Raw genomic sequence first — 18,468 nt, 5'->3', positions numbered from 1 at the left:
AGAGCTGCTAAAATTTTATTCCACCAACTGCTGTCCATTGCCCAGTGATCCATGACGGATTTGCTCCAGTTCAGCCTGAATCGCAGCAGTAGAGAACATTTATCGAATGCTCATCATGTGCCCGCCAATGTGCTAGCTACATCACACATGGATGTCATATTATCCTCACACCTACACTATTCTGTGTATAACTTTAGTCTCCTCGTTTTCCCAAGAAGGAGCGATGGTCAATAAGTAGGCAGTTAAACCTTCAGACCCTATGCTGATAACCACAGAGCTAGTACCGCTCTGAAATAGTAAAGTTAGCAAGAGCTCAACAAAGATTTGAACAAGATGTCTCTCATTTTCAAAGGCTTCCTCAAGGCTCTGCCTAGGAGAACCACATGTTTGGGGCCCGTGACTTAGAGGAGACATTGGCAGATGGCTGAGGGCCATTCGGTTGTACTTGATGTTTTTCAAGACTAATTGAGCCTCACTTCAGGAAAGTAGAGAGTTCAAAATGAAATTACATGCTCAGGTCTGTGGAATACTAGTTAGCTAGGCTCTGCTAGGCTGCTCACTCTTAGAAGAAAGGCTTAGGACTGAGGAATAAGTACCCCAAACCTGGAGTTTTATATTTATTCATATTTACTTTCCTTTTTCTTTTTGCAGTGTTGAAGGTCAGTCCTAGGCAGGACCTTATATATTGTAGGCAAGCACTCTACCAATCAGCTACACCCTAGCCTTTTAGTTTGTGGTTTTGTTGAGACAGAATCTCACTAGACAGCTTAGGCCGGCCTCAAATTTGTGATTCTCCTGCCTCAGCCTCTTGAGTGCTAGGACTGTAGGTGTGTCCACCACACCCAGCTTAAAACATAACTTTAATAACTTCAATTTTCTCCCGTGAGGAATAAGAGTAAGGTAGGAAGGACACAGAGAAATTGAATCTGACAGTGTGGTTTCTTTTAAGTTCTTGAATCACTAATCTGCCCCTCAGTGTCTATGACTACAGAACAGATGTGTTTTAGTTTAGATCTCAACTATTCATTAAAGGTGCACATGTGAAAAGCATCCAGAGTGGTGTACTGGGAGGTGGTGGAGCCCTTGAGAGGGAGGTCCTAGTGGGGGACCTTATTCATTAGAAGTGTGCCCTTGAACGTGACTATGAGACTTAGTTTCTTTCTCCTCTCTTTTGCTTCCTGTCCATAAGGTGGGTAGTTAGCTCCACCATACACTTCCACTATGTGCCCATCAAGTTGCCTTCTAAATAACCATATTTATGCCCATAGGATGTTGCTGCTGTCAGGTTTGGTTACAGGGACTTGTTTTGGAAGTGGTAAGCAATAACTACAGAGACTTGTAACTGGTCCAGGTGCTGAGCATAACTGACTGTTGAATACCCAGGCACAACTGTGACATCTATTATCAACTCCCCCACCCCTGCCAAGACTCAGGGAACATCGTGAAAGAGAGAGCTGAAAGAATGTAAGAGCCTGGCAAAGCAGGTGGGGAGCAGTACAGGCCACTGATTTCTGGTCAGACCATAACTGTTGTATTATTGAACTCACAGCAGCATAGGATCTGAACAAGGTCAGGCTAGTCATCATCCTGTCATGGAGTGTGGGGCTCATGGGGCCCCACCTCTCTAATGATCTATACACAGCCAACGGCTAATGGGGAGGAGAGTCAGTATTGTAGTCACTGGTAAGGCTTCATTGCTTCTGTAAACATGCCCTCACCCATGCTACTGTAAGCAATCCTAATGAAACTCACTGAGTCTCGTAGACACACAGAAAAGATGTGACAGCAGAAGGGGAGCTGGTTGGAAAGAGGAAAGGGAATGGCGAAAGTGGAAAGAAAGCAAGGGGGAGCAGAGGTCTGTGAATGTGATTGAAATGCTTCCTACCCATGAATGAAAATGTCATGATGAGACCAGTTAGTATGTATAATTAATGCATTTCAATCAAAACATTCAAAAACTGTGTCCAAATAACTTTTTTTCTCTTTATAAGTTAATTATCTCAAACAATTTGTTACAGTAACGTGAAGCTGACTAGCACAGAAACAACCTCTCCTGCTCTGCTCTTTATATTCAAAGCAAAATACTGCAGCAAAGCGGTTGTCGGATTGTAAAGATTCTCTGAAGGCATACGCGGTTATCAGCATTATCTCCACTTGTTAGGGTGCATTCATGCAAAGAGGTGTACTGGGACCGATTCGGGTAACAGAGATTAGCAAGGGGCCATTGAGGAGCTGCTAAAGTGAGGTTTGCTTGGTTTTTGGTAAAAAGATTGCATTGCAGGTTTATTAGTTATAATGTACTTTAAAATTACAAGGCACTTTGTAGCCAATTTTCAGTGAGCTGTACAAATTGACATGGACTTAAAAGTAATGAGGCCAGGCTGGAAAGAGCCAGCCAGTGAGCAGAAAGTATAGATAGCCACTGAAATGAGAAAATGACAAATAAACCGTGGAGCCCAGTACAGTATTTTTCTGAGCATCTCATTTGGTGCGCTTCCAGAAGGCCTTGGTTTCCTAGGGAAGCTGGGCAGAGTCGTGAAAATCTGAGCTGTTTTATGGCATGTGGGGGCCGCTATGCAGTCCACTGCTGAGTAGGGGCAGCTTTGCCCCAACACTCCTTGGTTCTGCCACGGCCTTACCATAGTGCACTTGGCACTCTCCTTTGTGCTGTAGTTATCGGAATAGAGCTCTTCTTTCCCTGTCAGTCAGGAACTGTATTAGCCATCTTTGAGTTTTGGGTTGCTGGGGCTGTATGGATGGTTTGTCAGTTAAGCTTATAGAGGACCCACGTTCGGTTCTCTGCACCCACAACTGTCTGTAAGGGTCCTAAACGATCTGATGTCCTCTTCTGGTCACCAGCACCATGCGCACATATGGTGCACATGCATACATTTGGGGAAGACACTCATACCCATGAAAATAAGGAAATAAAACAAAACAAAATAAATTGGCTCAGTGTTAGAAATGTTTTATCACAAATGAGGTCATTCCTGATGTGTAGTCTGGCCCTTCTAACCTAATCAACTCAGCTGGTCCATATCGTGGATGGCCTAATAGGCAGATCAGTCACCTATGCAGGAATCCATCTATATACTATAACTAAAGACTACTCCCTCCAAAAAAGAATTGCTATTTGATATCTCATAAAAGAAAGGGTTAACTGTACTATAAAAGATAGACCCTGTATATTGATTATAGAAAAACTAGGAATTTTATGCTTGCTGGTGAGGATATAAGTGGTACAAACACTGCTCAAAAACCTAGTAATTCTCAACATGTTGAACATAGAGTTACCATATAACTCAGAAATTCTTTTCTTTCTTATTTTCTTCTTTTCCATTTTAAAGGCTAGTGATGGAACTCAGGGCCTGACACACGACAGACAATTGCTCTGCCATTGAGCTACATCTCTAGCCCTCATCTGTTCTTTTCTTTAAGGCAGGGTCTCACTGTGTAGCCCTGGCTGGTTTGGAAATGACTGTGTGAACCAGGCTGGTCTTGAACTTGCAGAGATCCATCTGCCCACTCTGCTGGAGTAACAAGTATGCACCACCATGCTCGGTTAATTGATCATTCTGAAATTCTTTTCTCATGTATATACTTGAAAAAAGTAAAAACAATATCCTCAGCACTTGGGAAGTTAAAGCAGGAAGGTGGTGGGTTCAAGGCCAACCTAATTGACATAGAAAAATCCTGTTAAGAAAATAGTGGAAACATGTCCACGCAAAAACTTGTACATGGATGTTTGTTATATTCATAGTAATGAAAAACTGGAAGTGGCCCACATGTCTATAACTGATGAAGGGATGAGGAAAATGTGGTCTACTCAGGCTATTCCTATTGGTGTTAGTTGCCCACCCGAAGTTAATGGTAGAATTCTGTTGCTGAAAACAGTGCTCAGTTTGCTTACAGGGCACAGAGAGATGAAGCTGTACTGACCTGGAGGTTTCTTCCCTGCTGCCTAGTTATCACACTACTGTAGGACGCAGGGGGAGAAAAGTAACCAGAAGTCTTATTCCCTGTGAACTACATACAATAATGACCAGCCTGCTGAGATATGCCCATGGATAAAATAGCGGCACAAATGTAGGGGCAACCAACAGCTTCTGAGTATTTAAGGCTTGTTCCATGGTAGAGTACTTATGATTGATCCTATATATCTGACCAAGAACTCATGGTGGAAAAGGTCATAGACCCTAGATGAGAACTTGCTACTGCTGTTCTGCTAATCAGACATGGTCTCAGGCTGCCTTCTGATACTTATCATTTTAGAATTCTACTTTGAGTAGTTGGTGTGGTGGAGGCAGAAAGCATGCCATAGCATTTGTGTAGAGGTCAGAGGACAATCTGGGGCAGGCAGTTCTCTCCTTCTACCATGTGGATTCTGGGGCTCAAATTTGGGTGATCTGGCTTGGCAGCAGGTACCTTTACCTAATGAGTAATCTTACCAGCCCCCACCCCATGCCCCATAAAATCTTTATATTTAAGTCATTCTTCCAAACCCCAAGAAATACTGAAAAGGATTAAAGTTCGTTGCATATGTGCATGAGACTGTCAAAAATAAAAACAAAGAAAAATGTGGCATGGCCATACAGTGGATTATTATTCAGCCATAAAGGAATGAAGTACCAATACCCTGGTAGAACATGGAAGAATGTTGGCAACATTTTGCTAAGTGAAAGAATACAGACACAGATGATCACAGTATGTATGATTCCATGCATGTAAAATGTCTGGAATGGGATACTCTGTTGAGACATAAATTGAAATAGTGGTCACCCAGAGCTCCAAGGGGTATGGAGGACATGGGGAAAGGACTGATGCTAGATTTAGAGATTTGGGGGAGGGTGATGGATGAAATGTTAAAAAGTTGTGCAAACTAGATCAAAAGAGGAGTTTTTCAGTGGGATATGCAGAATTTAGTATAATATATAAAAATACAGTACAGACTTAAAATAAAAATTTTCTAACACATGCTTTTAAAAAATGTGCTAAATGTATTTTTAAAGAAAGTCTTATTTTATACTCAGACCTAGCACCATTACTCATTTGTATGAAGCATACCTCATTATAGTTTTCATCCTGTTTCTGCTGTGTTAAGTGTCACGTGACCCCTTACAGAAAGATAGCCCAGCCGGGTAGATGAGCTCTGGAGCCTCATCCAGGGGACTCTCTGCAAGTTTAAAGTCAGCTTGATCTACATTCCAGGCTGCTGTGGACTTCAGAGGGAGACCCTGTCTCAAAAAAAAGGAGCAAGATAGGCAAGAGGGAGGGTGGAAGAAGGAGAGAGGGAAAGAGGGAGAGGGAGGGAGGGGGAGGAAGGAAAGACTGGTGAAGATGAAATCTCCTTTTTTTGTGACCTGGACCTCTTTCCCACTTACTGACAGTTATTAATTTATAAAGATTTTTTTTTATCCACGCCATTTGGTTTGTGTGTCAATTGAATTGAAAGTTTCATTTAAAAATTCCAAACAAAAAGTTTGATTGTAATGATGGCTGCCTACCCCTAAACACAGAGGAAGCCCTAAACACACAGAGGAACCCCTAAACACAGAGGAACTGTGTGGCGACAAGAAAGGATTGCAGTGCTAAAAAGCGGGTTCTGTTGTCTCTTTTAGGCTGTTTACAGGTTATATTATTTTAATTTGAACACTACATGGGTGTTTAGGCTTTGCACTGCTATCTCATTGGTGCTTGGAATTCCTAAATATTTTGACCTGAACCTGCTATCTATCTGTGCAGTGTGTGTGTGTGTGTGTGTGTGTGTGTGTATCACATTGCATTTTCCACTTTTGTTTGGGTTTTGGGTTTTTTGTTGTTGTTGTTCTTTTCGGGACAGGGTTTCTCTACAGGCTTTGGAGCCTGTCCTGGAACTAGCTCTTGTAGCCTAGGCTGGCTTCCAACTCAGAGATCCGCCTGCCTCTGCCTCCTGAATTCTGAGATTAAAGGTGTGTACCACCACGGCCCGGCCAGGTCTTCCCCTTTTGAAATCATTTGCTCTGTGTCTCGAGTCTGGTGATTACAAGGGAAGTGAGAAACTAATGTGTGTGGTGTGTGCCCAATGAAGGCAGCCCTTACATTTTGACCGGTGCCTTCACCGGAAACAAGGGATTAGTCAGGAACTGCCGGCACTGTGGCAGGGCCATTGGGGGGGGGGGGGGTAATTTAGATGAGTCAGCCTTTCTCAAGTTATATTCAGGAGGTACCTACTGACAGTCCACTCCTGTAACATGTATCTAAGGTTGAATCCAAGAATTCAGTGTAAGGGCCAGTGTGGTAGCTCTGGGTTTGGTCGGTTACTGGCAAGGCAGGGATGTGTGGAGCATCCTTTATTATTGACAGTTTTTCAGGCTGCAGCTGTCACATTGGCTCTACATGTAGAGTTTGCTACAACATGTAAAAGACAGACATCGCTTGTCTTTTAAGCCCAGGCTTGCTTATTTTCCCAAGGCAATGTCAGGTTTTAAAGGCATGCTAGAAAGGGTCCTTTACCAGTTGGTAACCAAGGCATTTGCTAGATGTCATGGCAGTGCATGCAATCAAGTGTGCCAAAAATAATAAAATGATGTCTTAGGACATGCCCCACCCCCTTTTAACATTATGAGCTTGCCTGGCAATGGGCAAGAAGTGAGAAAGAACATCAGCTTTGAAGTTGGGTGGATTTGGAGTGAACTCCAAGCTTGCATTTCACATAACCTCGTGGAACTGCAGTTGCCTTCTGTGTAAAATTGGGGATAACAGTCCTTACCTTGCTGGAGTGCTGTAGGCATTCTGAAAGGTAACAGATATCAAGTGCTTTATGCTGTGTTTGGCACAAAATATAATCCTCTAAAATATTAATCCCCTTCTTCTCTCAAATGCTGGTGCCTGCCTTGCCTCATCCGCCTGAGCACTATGAAAGCACAAATCAATAGCAGTTCTGTGTGGCCCAGAGAGCCTGTAGCTCTCCCTGAGTTGTACACCTTATCCTGGAAGCTCACACAGGAATGCGCATATGTTTAACAATCTGGGCTGAAAGGTGGCTACTATGAAGGATGGTCTGAAACAGAATGCTCAGCGCTGTAGTTGAAGAACTATAGTATGTGATCCATGATAGAAATAGGGAGCTAAATACGTTCCTGGCATGCTCTCTTGGCTGCTATAATCTGCTGTAGGTCTTTGTGTCCTCTTTAGAGAAGGAAACCACCAGGACCTTGAAACAATGGAAATAGTAACCTCTTATGTTTGGAAAGCACTTTATGATTTCAATATATGCACTAGGTATATTCACACCTACTCTTCTCTCGGATTGTCCACCTAATGAGTGAAGTAAACAGGGCAGCTATTATCTACTTTTTAGTGAAAGATCAAAAACTCTCAAGGCTCAAAAGGACTAACAGTAATTTTGTAATAAAATTGGAGTTAGAACCTTTGTCCTTTGACTCCTAATTCAGTGTTCTTTCTACCCCTTTAACTGCAGATTGAGTGGTTTGGGTCTAAAGAGAATATATTTGAGAACATAAATAGAACATACTATTTGGTTATGTAACATCCCAGCTGCTGGGTCTGGTTTAGCAGAAGCTTGAAGAACAGGAGAAGCGGGTGGGAGGTAGCCAAGTGTGTAAAATGAGTTCAGCATCTTGAAATGTTCAGCAAACCCCAACGGAGTGCTCGGGGTACTGGCTGGAATGTTAATTCACCCTTTAGTGAATTGTGGATTTGCATTAGTCTTTACCAAAAGCAAGCCTTCTCAGCCTTGTGACACTGTCTTACTAAACTTACAGCCAATCTCCCAACTTGTTGATTTCTTCCTCAATGTTATATATACTTGATGAAAATCCCTCCCTCCTGTGTGTCTCACTCCTTCTCCCATTTCAATCCCTATTAATCTTGACTGTCTCAAGATATTTTCCATCTCTCCGTTTCTCTGCTAGCCAATTTGATTTCTACTGCATGGGATTTCCATTCCTTGGAAAGAATTTCTTCTGTAAGGATAAAATATGCCAGGAGACATTTTGCAGATAATAAATGACAATTTACAATTATTTTTTGTCCACTGCAGTTTTAGTCTTACTTTTTCACTTTTCTGGCTTACCTGAGATCTGGGAGTTCTCTTCTCTGATGATGTTTCTTCCCTTCGAAACTGGCTGTGTCTGGGAAGTGCGTGGGGCGTGTCAGGGGACTTTCTCTAGTGGGTGGGTTATGCTTTCCACTTCCCAGGCCACAGCAGTCAGCAAACTTCTCACCCTCTCATCTTTTCAGGCAACAAGGAAAGAGTGAGCAGCCACGAAGGTATTGAAGATAATAAAAAGAGATGGAGACAGAGAAGGGAAAAGTGACAGGGAATGGGGGAAGCAGGAGAGTGGTATTTAGGGGTGATACAGAGTGAATGCATGAGGGCATGGGCATTGACAATAAAACGCCGTGTGGTCATGGATATTGATCTCAAGGAAAAATTAATTTTGGTTTACCTGGAGGTGATGGAAAAGACTAAGAAATTATGAGGAAGAGAAAAGTTTGCATAGGGACCATAGACCTATTCAGCCAAGAAAAGCAGGGATTTGCTGATACAAGTACCTGGCGTTGCCTGTTTAGGAAGAATAGAAATGACTTGAAGTAGTACTATGGTAAAGTTGGTCATGGAGTCAATGAACAGGGCCATGGAATAGCAGAAGGGAATGGAAATTAACTACACTAACTTTCCCATGCCCAAAGGCCAAAAAAAAGAACTATACTCAAAGTTTATTTTGCCTTCAGACACTTAGCAAATAACCAGGCTAGAAAGAAATGTTAAGAAGAAAAGTAGTAAAAAAAAAAAAAAAAGAAGAAGAAGAAGAAAAGTAGTATGAAGAAGAGCCATTAAGGGGAATAAGACACTTTTTCCATGATGGTGCTCAATGCCCATTTTTCCACCCTCAGCCCCAATGCCCTGCTTCACGCCCTCATCAGTTGTAGAAACTACAACTGCATCCCAAGCTCTTGGCCTTTCTCTCTTTTGGTACAGCCTTCATTCTGCTCACCACTCCATTGTGTTTATGTCTCATTAGCTACCTCACTTATTTGACTATGAACAACCTGAAAGTCATTTCATAATTGTTGGTATGGCCCTGTGGTGCAGCAAAGAGCTCAGTGTATGGGAGGCCCTCGGTAATGGTTGTGTGAACAAAAGTCACTGGAAGTAATACTGCTAAAAACAAAATCTGATCATATTACCTTTTTTGGTGTGGGAAGTCCTTCTGTTTAAGTGTTGTTTTTATTGCTTAATGAATAAAACTGTTTTGGCCAGTGACTTGGAAGAATAGAGCTAGGCAGGAAAACTAAACTGAATGCTGAGAGAAAGAAGGTGGAGTCAATGAGAAGCCATGTAGCTACCCACATGAGACAGCCACACCCGAACCTTGCTGGTAAGCCACAGTCATGTGGCAATACACAGACTAATAGAAATGGGTTAATTTAAGATATAAGAGCTAGCCAATAAGAAGCTGATGCTAATAGGTCAAACAGTGATTTAATTAATACAGTTTCTGAGTGATTATTTCGGGTCTGGGAAGCAGGGAACAAATAAGCAGCCTCCCCCAGTACTTCTTGCTTAAAATTCTTAATTCCTTTTTGCATAGGTTTCCATTCCTTCTATGGCCTGATCTGTGTGCCTTCATAGCTTCAGCTTCTGCTGGAACCTTCTCCCTTTTCACACCTGCAAATCTATCTTAAACTTATGTACTTAACAAGCACTTGCAGTCCCTTAGCAAATCATGTTCTTTGGCATTTGTATTCTTATACACATTTTCTCTCTACCTGAAATGCCCTTCCTGTCCTAGTCTACCCTGTAAAGTGTGGCTCAATGATACTAGAGTGGGCATTACACATTCTCTTATAGCTACTGATGATGGGTAAAGTCAAAGCTTGTGTGTGGACATGTCCTTCTTTGTCTGTTTGCCTCAGAAATATAGTTGACTAGGCTGTATGCATGTTCTGCTTGCTCCAAATTTTTATTGAGGAAAGTAAGTTTTTGGCATTCAAATGGCAAAGTAAACTCACTGTCCAATTGTGGTGTGATGGTAAGCAAACAAGCTGTCTCTCCTGAAACATACCTAGAGGCTCTTTTCATTCCAACTCCCGTGGCAAAACCAAAACCTTAAACCCTCCTTCAAATATCCCAAAAAACCAACAGCGGCAATAAATGAGCCCTCACTGCCCTAGGAGACAACATATTCTCCACAACTTCCAAGGGCTAAGCAGGTAGCACAGGGAGAAGATTTGAGTAGTGGGTAGGGTGGGGACCATGGCAACCTGGGAATGTCTACCTCATATAAAAGTCACCATAATATTTCCCCCTTTAAAACTCAATCACAGTATAAACCAAGTGTTTGTGGAGCCAGCTCAACTTGGCACTCCTCAATTCCTAAGAATGATTCCTAAGGTCCCTTATATCTCTAACCTACAAAAGAAGAAAAATTATTTTGAGTAGGTAAAATAGCTTGAGGGAAAGCATGAAAGAGATAGAAGCTCTCCTGGGAATTTATCTGCCCTTGCCACACTTGTCTCAGTGACTTACTAAGCCTAACACTGGATTAGACCTTGCATATAAGCATCATGGTTAATCATGTAAGCATTTGCCAACGTGGTCTGTTAAACCTTAGATTCATAATTTATTAGTTATGTGACCTTGGGCTTGCTTGGGTTACTGCTTAATGTTACTGTGTCATAATACTCATGCTGTAAAGTAGAAGTATTAATAAAAACTATTTGCTGTGACTAGTAACTGAACAAAGCAATACATATGAGTCATACCTTGTTCATAGTAAATGTTTAACAATAATAGTAATAATATTTATAATAATAAACTGTTGTATAATTACATCTTAGGTGTTCCCAGATGCGATGGTAATATTGCCAATAGGATTGAGAATCACCTGGTGTAACGGAAAAATTAAAAATGCTGCAGAATCCCTGGTGGTGGCAGGCAGCAGAAATGCTGCAGGTCCCCAAGCGGTGGCAGGCAGGGGGCAGCAGGTCCCGAGAGCAGCCAGTCCTAGGCAGGGACTGCGCATGTGACCTGCTGGTCTCCAAAGGTGGCTGGTCCTGGGTGGCGAACCACGCAGCAGCGGGTGAGAGACAAACGTGGTTATGGAAGGGAAGGGAGAAAGGGAGAAGAACAGAGAGGCGAGGAGGGGCGTGAGGGGAGGAGACCAAAGCTGCATCTCCGAGAAGGAAATGGAAAAGAGAGAACTCAGGCTGGAAGCTGAAGATCAGCCTGTCTCAGCAGAAGGGGAGGGAATGGGTGTGGCTTGTCTCTTAAAGAGACAGAGCAATCATTACACCTAGGAGACAAAACTTGGGATGTGCCTGTAAGGGAGTTTCTAAATGGGGCTAACTAAAGTGGGAAACTCAATCTTAAATATAAATGATGCCATTTCATGGACTGGAATCCAGGACTGAATGTAAAGAGGAACATGAATCTAGCAGCAGCATTCTTCACTCTCTGTTTCCTGATTGTGAATACAATAGGATCCACTGCTTCACATCCCCTGCCATGATGGACTACATCCTTAAGTAGTTTGTGAGTCAAAACAAACCCTTCCTTAATTACATTGATTTGTTTTGTGTAACGGGCTACCCACCAGCTACGGCACATGTGTGGAGCTCAGAGGACAATTTGAAGGAGTCAGTTCTTCCTTTCCACCATGTGACAAAACTTGACCTGTGGAGATGCAGCACGCATATCTACTCACCCCAGACAGGGAGTGTGGGACAGGCCAAAGTACAGACACCACCAAAGTCTAACTGGGACCAATGAGTTTTACTGGGGTTACTTACAGGAGCATGGATGAGGGTCACTTACAGGCGCAGAAATGATTCAAAGACAGCTGCGTCACCAAAGCCCACACAAGAATGGGTAACAGTTCACAACGCTGGGAACCTGGGAGCACATTGCACAGCCTGAAGGCAGCTCAGCGGGTTGAATAGTGTCACCTCAGTTGATTGAAACCTCTTCCAGGCAGTTCAACTGGCTTCTGTTTCTTCCAGGCAGGTGGTCTGATCTCAGTCTTCATTGCAGCTCGGCTTGACTGAGTCTTCTGGACAGCTCAGCAGCTCTGCAATTCTTCTTTGCAGCTTGGCTAGGCTTACTCTAGCAGGGAAGGATCTAGTCAGTCTGTTCAGTTTCAGGGACTTCCTGAAGCTAATTAGCATTGTTTATCTTTAAAGGGTTTCCCTGTATGCTGGAATGTTTCAATCTTGGAGGAAAGTGTTATATAGCAGAGTCTCCAGACTGAATTTAGCTCATTGAGCTTGGCTGCAGGCACCCTTACCTCCTGAGCCATCTCCCCAGCCCTCTTCCTTCCTTAAGTGGCTGTCATCAAATATTCTGTCACAGCAAGAGAAAAGCAAGACAGCAGCCAATGGCGGCTTAGTGTTTTCTGTCTCATAGGAACCCTCTAAAGAGCAGGGGGAAAGATCTTTTCTGCTGTCCTAGCCTGTGAGAAAGAATTTTTGAGAAGTGTTTTGTTGCCCCCCTCAAGATACACTCTACGGGTTTATTTTCCCTGAGATTGGCACTGTACTTTTGTAGCTACAGTCTGGATGCTTGCTTTGGAAACAGGAAAGAGACATGTAAAGGATTATTACAAGTGTTTCTTGTGGCCTGGGCAAGTCCAAGTGCCATCAAAGTGAAGAACATGTTCCCCCTCAGGCTCCCTCATCTTCCTCCTTCCAGACCTTCGCTGAGATTTGTGGAGCATGCTAGTGAGGTGGTGCCAAGGGTCAGGAGTGAGTCAGGCTCCCTATCTGTGTATGTGCATTTTAGTCTATGTTCACGGCAGTGCACACACATTTTCAGAATGTTCCCTCTGGTCTCCATTCTAATTATCACCTCTTCAGAGCATGCCCAGTCAGCTGTTTTTGGTTTGGGGTTGGTTTTGGTTTTTCGAGGCAGGGTTTCTCTGTGGCTTTGGAGCCGGTCCTGGAACTTGCTCTATAGACCAGGCTAGGCCTCGAACTCACAGAGATCCGCCTGCCTCTACCTCCCGAGTGCTGGGATTAAAAGTGTGCACCACCACCACCCAGCTTTCCCAGTCAGGTGTAAAGGACTGCTAAGGTTCAGGGTCAGAATGTAGTGGTAAATCCAGGACCAAGCACACAGTAAGGCCTGGGTGGCACTGGCTACCAGTTCTGTTGAAGATAAACACATTGAGAAATTGGGCATGTTCTCAAAAGCTCCTCCAGAGACCGGCCACTCATTTTGTTTTGTTGATGGTAGTTTTTGTCTTAGTTTACATTCTATTGCTATGGTAAAAGATCGCGACCAAAAGGGAAGGGAGAGGTTTGACATACGTGACACAGGTCACGGCCCTTCACCAGAGAAGCCAAGGCTGGAACCTGGAGGCAGGAACTGAAGCAGAGACTGTAGAGGAACATGGCTTACTGGCTTTCTCTTCATGGCTCACTCAGCTTGCTTTTTTTTTTTTTTTGGTTTTTCGAGACAGGGTTCCTCTGTAGCTCAGCTTGCGTTTTTATATAACCCAGGTTCACCTTCCTAGAGATGGCACTGCCCACAGTAGATTGGGCCCTCCCACATGAATCATTAATTAAGAAAATGTCCCACAGACTCACCTACAGGCCAATCTGATGGAAGCAGTTCCTTTTTTTAAAAAAAAAAAAATTATAGTTTATTTAACTTTATTTTATGTGCATTGGTGTGAAGGTGTCAGATACCCTGGAACAGCAATTACAGACAGTTGTGAGCTTCCGTGTGGGTGCTGGGAATTGAACCTGGGTCCTCTCGAAGAGTAGTCAGTGCTCCTAACCACTGAGCCATCTCTCCAGTCTCCCCCCCTTTTTTAAGTCTTTTTTTTCCCTCTCTCTCTCTCTCTCTCTCTCTCTCTCTCTCTCTCTCTCTCTTTGTTTTTTGTTTGTTTGTTTGTTTGTTTGTTTGGGGTTTTTTTTTCTGTTTTTTTCGAGACAGGGTTTCTCTGTAGCTTTGGTTCCTGTCCTGGAACTAGCTCTGTAGACCAGTCTGGCCTTGAACTCCCAGAGATCCGCCTGCCTCTTGGAAGCAGTTCCTTACTGACGGATGCTCCCCCTTCCCAGATCACTCGAGCTTGTGCCAAGATGACAAAAGCCAACCACCCAAAACAAAAATTTTCCAGCACAGTGTGCATGTGGGAGCGCCCATGCATGTCTGTGTTTGGGGAAGGAGGTGGGGGTGGGTCCTGGTGTGGAAGTTAAAGGACAACCTCAAGGGTCCTTCTTTGTTTCATTTCACACAAGGTCATTGACTTGGAACTTTACTGAGTGCGCGGTCAGCTGGCCAGCAAGTTCTACAATTCCGACTGCCTCTGCTGCCCATCTTGCCGACTCGGCATTTAGTCTCTGGGCCTTTTTTACATGGTGCTTGAGAACCAAACTCTGGCCCCCACACTTGTGAAGCAAGTACTCTACCAGCCAAGTCATCTCCCCAGCCCAGAAACCAGTGACATTTCTTGCACCTGGTTGGGGCCTGGTGTCTTTGTGGCTAAGAGCACTTACTGCTCTTTGCAGGGGACCCAGATCCAGTTCTCAGCACACACATGGTGGCTCATAACTGTCCCTAATGACTCCAGTTCCAGGGAGTCTGACACCCCTCTCTGACTTCCACGGACATCCGACATACATACACATGGTGTGCATTCATTTATGTAAGCAAACCACTCACACACATAAAATAAAAATAAATATTTTTAAAAGCTTCTGGGAAGAGCAGTTAGTTCCCATTTTGTTTCCTTCAAAGAGATCAGGCCTTATTTCTAGCCATTTGCTGAAGGCAGTGACTTCAATTTTTTAAATCTTATTCTGAAACGCATGTGCACACAATCATACACATACACACACACACACACACTTTTTCCTAACAGAGGCTCTTGATTAATAATCATATTGAAAACATTCATAATGATAATATTGCACCACGTGACCACAGATAATAATGAGCTTCTTCCCAAATTGCTAAAAGGCTATAGCATTTCCACCAAGAAAAGATGCTAAGTTGGTGAGATGTGCTATATTAATTAGCTGAGCATCTCTACAGTGTAAATATAGATTGATTAAAACATCCAATTACACCCCCACTGAATAAGCACCATTACTATTTTTCAACTTAAATTATTTTAAAGTATTTTTCTCAAGGCTTGGGATAAAGTTCAGTTGGTGATGTGGTTGACTAGCATAGACGGGGCCCTAGATTTGTCCTCTGCCACGACATAAACCAACATGGTGCTGCAGGCCTATAATGGCAGGATCAGGAAGTGAAGGCAGAAGGATCAGAAATTCAAGGTCACCCTTAACTGCATAGCAAGTTTGAGGTCAGCCTGGGATACATAATATCATGTCTCAAATAAAAAAAAAAACAAATAAAAAACTTCTACCATTTAAAAGAATCGCAAAATAAAGGAAGTGCAAACTCAATAAATAATAATAATAAAACAGAGATGATAGTCATTGTAATAGTTCCCAGTCCTTTAAACATACGAACACCAGTCCCAGATCGCACTAATCCAGAAGCGTTTTTCTGTTTTAAGTTCCACTGCCATCAGAACTTAGTTCCCATTCTCAGCGGAATTCAGTAACACCCCAAAGCAGTTCCCTTCTCCCGTACAGTTCTCAGAAGCAGCGGGAGGAAGGAAGGGGTCTCTTTGCCAAGGCCTGGAGCTGCAAGGGCTTCAATCCTTAGTCTCTTCGGGCTAGGAGAATGGTGGTGAGCATTTTCTGACAGCCTTTGCGCAGTCATCCATGCATTGCTCACTCTCTCAACAAATCTGTGTTACGTGACCTGCTGTGTGCTGAGCCCTCAGTAAAGGAATGTGATGTCCTGCATCCAGATCTGTCAGGGTGGGGGCAACTTAAATCTTTCACAGTTAAAAGAGTAGGAGCCTCGTGTGAATGAGATCAATGGCACTAAGTGGGGAGGCCAGTGAGGTGCGCCAGGAAGGAGCCGTGTTCTCTCAAATCATTCAAAGTCCCTTTTCTTTCCTTTACTTGTTGAGTTTCACACACTGAAGGGCTAAGAGGGAGTGGCTCCAAGAGCTCAGAGGTCACTGGCAGACTGTGCTGTGCCCCAGACTGCACCTTGAGTGTCAATGACAAGTGTGAGAGAACAGAAACTGAATCCTGGACTGGCTACTGAGGGGCCCCTGCCAGCTGCTGGCTCCAAAGTTGGTTTTGGCTCAGGGCTGGATATGTGGAAGTTGGGGGCCAGACACTTTGCTGGGCTCAGCAGCTCGTATTGATCTCCGGGGCTCTTTTGTCTCCTCCTCCCAGTGGAAGTCTCTCCTCCTTCTCCCCCTCTCCCCCTCTGCCTTTCAGGCTCTTCCGCTTTGCTCTTCTGCTCCTAATGAATTGAAAATCTCCGAGAGCTGCCACCACGGCTCTGGTACTTTGAGAAAACTGTCCTTGCTCTCTCGACATTCGTCCAGTCAAGGGTATCTTTGCCGGAGGTCGGAACGGTGCTGTTAGTACTGGGGATGATTGCATAGCAACACAGAGCTGCACCGAGAGGGGAGGAGGAGGAGAAGGAGAAGGAGGACAGGGAGGTGGGAGAGACAGAGGGAGAGTGTGCACACAGCAGCTGTCGGCATCCCTGTCTCAGGGACTTCTTTGCTGATTCACAGAGGCGGCTTAGCCCGGGCCTCCCAGCCTCCAAGCTACCCGCCAGCTTCACAGACCTGACGGAATCCGAAGGTAGGCCACAGAGCAATTATTCCCAAGCCTCGCCCTCATTCAGCTGGCTGAAAGAAGGGAAGCTTCAGGGCTAGCACTGTCTAAGGGGGTGTCGGTCCGCCGGTTCTTGTCCGCTTGCATGTGCCTCTGCGGGGAAACTTGCATTAAAAATGCTTTCTAATGAAGTAGTCACTGATTGGATTCATAAAGGAGAAAGAAGACACGGAAGACTAGTAACTCAAGCCAATTTGAGCAATTGTGATCTAAAAGATGAGTAAGAGGAAGGTCCATGGTTTGTTTCTTTGATAGGAATGGGGTGTTTATTTATTTAACTTAGATTTTTCAGTGGCATGCTTTTTGTCTAAGGGCAGGCTTACCGGTGAGAGGGAAAGCGTATGTGTGGAAAGCGTTTGCTGAGAAGAGGAGAGAGGCAATACTAGACCTCTAATTTTCTGAGCAAATGAGTGTTCTGGCCAGGAGACAGGACACGGGAGTTCTTCCCTGAAGTAAACTGGGCTCAGGCCTCAGAGCCCCCAGTTAAGGGACCATAGCATCTCTGCACTGACTTCCTGACCCCCTTCATTTTCCCTGATGCAATTCCCCCCATTGTCTGCTCTGTTTTCTGATTCCTTCTTTGCCTCCTGTAACCGGCAGGCAGCCTTTACCTCTCTAGAGCACAGTTTGGAGTGATTTGACATAGAGCTTACTTCTCCAGAGTCCAACACCCCATTTCCTTCTATATTCCCTGCCTCTCCTAGCCCCAGGCTAAGTGCCCCAACCTGGTACGTGGGACTGGGACTGGATGGGTAAATGCTGTTTGTCCTTCTTTTGATAGGTAAGTGGGGACAGATCTCAAGGGTTCCAAACAGGTGAGGTAGCTGGGGGTGGGGAGAAGAGATCTCAGGAGCAGCTCCTGTTAGCTGCTATTAGAGCATGACATTTGCAGTCAGAAAGAGAACACACTTTTGTGCTTTCCTTTCCATTGTTCAGAAGAACAAAGGCATTAAGCATCTCTATGTATACTTTTACAAATGAATCTTCGTTTCTAAATTAGAGACCCCCAAGTAAGTCACCTCTAAGAAAGTCTGGTGGAAGCCACACACCTTAGCGATTCTTGGGCTGAGGTTTGGGTGGGGAGAAGGGTCCAAGGAATCTCAGTGCTGGAAGTTGAAGTAAATGTCCTGTCCCTGAAGGAAGATGGAGTCGCTCCTTCCCTGGGCGAGCATGTCTCTCTGCCTTGAAGTGCTGACCCCTGCCAACTCTTGATGTGGGAGATGAAGGCACAGAGGGAGAGACTTGTACCTTCCAGATTAGGCCCTAGCTGAGTGGCTTTGAGCTGCCACCAGGGACACCTTTCACTCTGCTGTCACCTAAAAGAAGGGCGCTTGGCTTGAAGCAGCAAACTTAGGATAGACCCAAAATCCAGGGGAGAAAGAACACATTTAGGATATGGTCCTTCCCATCGCCGATGCTCAGAAGTTTCTGGTGTTCGATCCACCATTGTACTGGGGAGGCTAGATCTCAAAACTGATCAAGGACATCCACTGAGAGAAACCCCACTCAGTGGATGTTACAGAACATTATCACAGTTTTCCCTTCAAAGGGAGTCTTAGTCTTTTTTTTTAATCTTTTATTTATTATCTTTTAATTTATCTCAAGTGCGTGTGGAAAGAGGGGGCACGTGCCGTGACTCATGTGGAGGTCAGAGGACAACTTGCAAAAGTCAGCTCTGTTCCTTCCATCATGTGGGTCCCAAGGATCAAACTCAGGTCCTTAGGCTTGGCAGCAGGTGTCTTT

General features: G+C 44.2%; 1 protein-coding gene across 2 annotated transcripts in view; it reads left to right on the top strand.

Moving 5' to 3' along the window:
• The first annotated feature begins 16,558 nt into the window (after window positions 1–16,558).
• Drp2 (dystrophin related protein 2) overlaps window positions 16,559–18,468 on the top strand; it is a 51,969-nt gene continuing 50,059 nt past the window's right edge. For both annotated transcript variants that reach the window (XR_009056472.1, XM_057759804.1), the window contains exon 1: window positions 16,559–16,692. The gene's annotated coding sequence lies outside the window, so the exon portion shown is untranslated. The remainder of the gene's footprint in view (window positions 16,693–18,468) is intronic.

The sequence above is a fragment of the Chionomys nivalis genome, chromosome X, assembly GCF_950005125.1.
Source record: "Chionomys nivalis chromosome X, mChiNiv1.1, whole genome shotgun sequence".
NCBI lineage: Eukaryota > Metazoa > Chordata > Mammalia > Rodentia > Cricetidae > Chionomys > Chionomys nivalis.
Note: the sequence above shows the minus strand (reverse complement) of the source record. Positions and strands in the feature narration are given on the sequence as shown.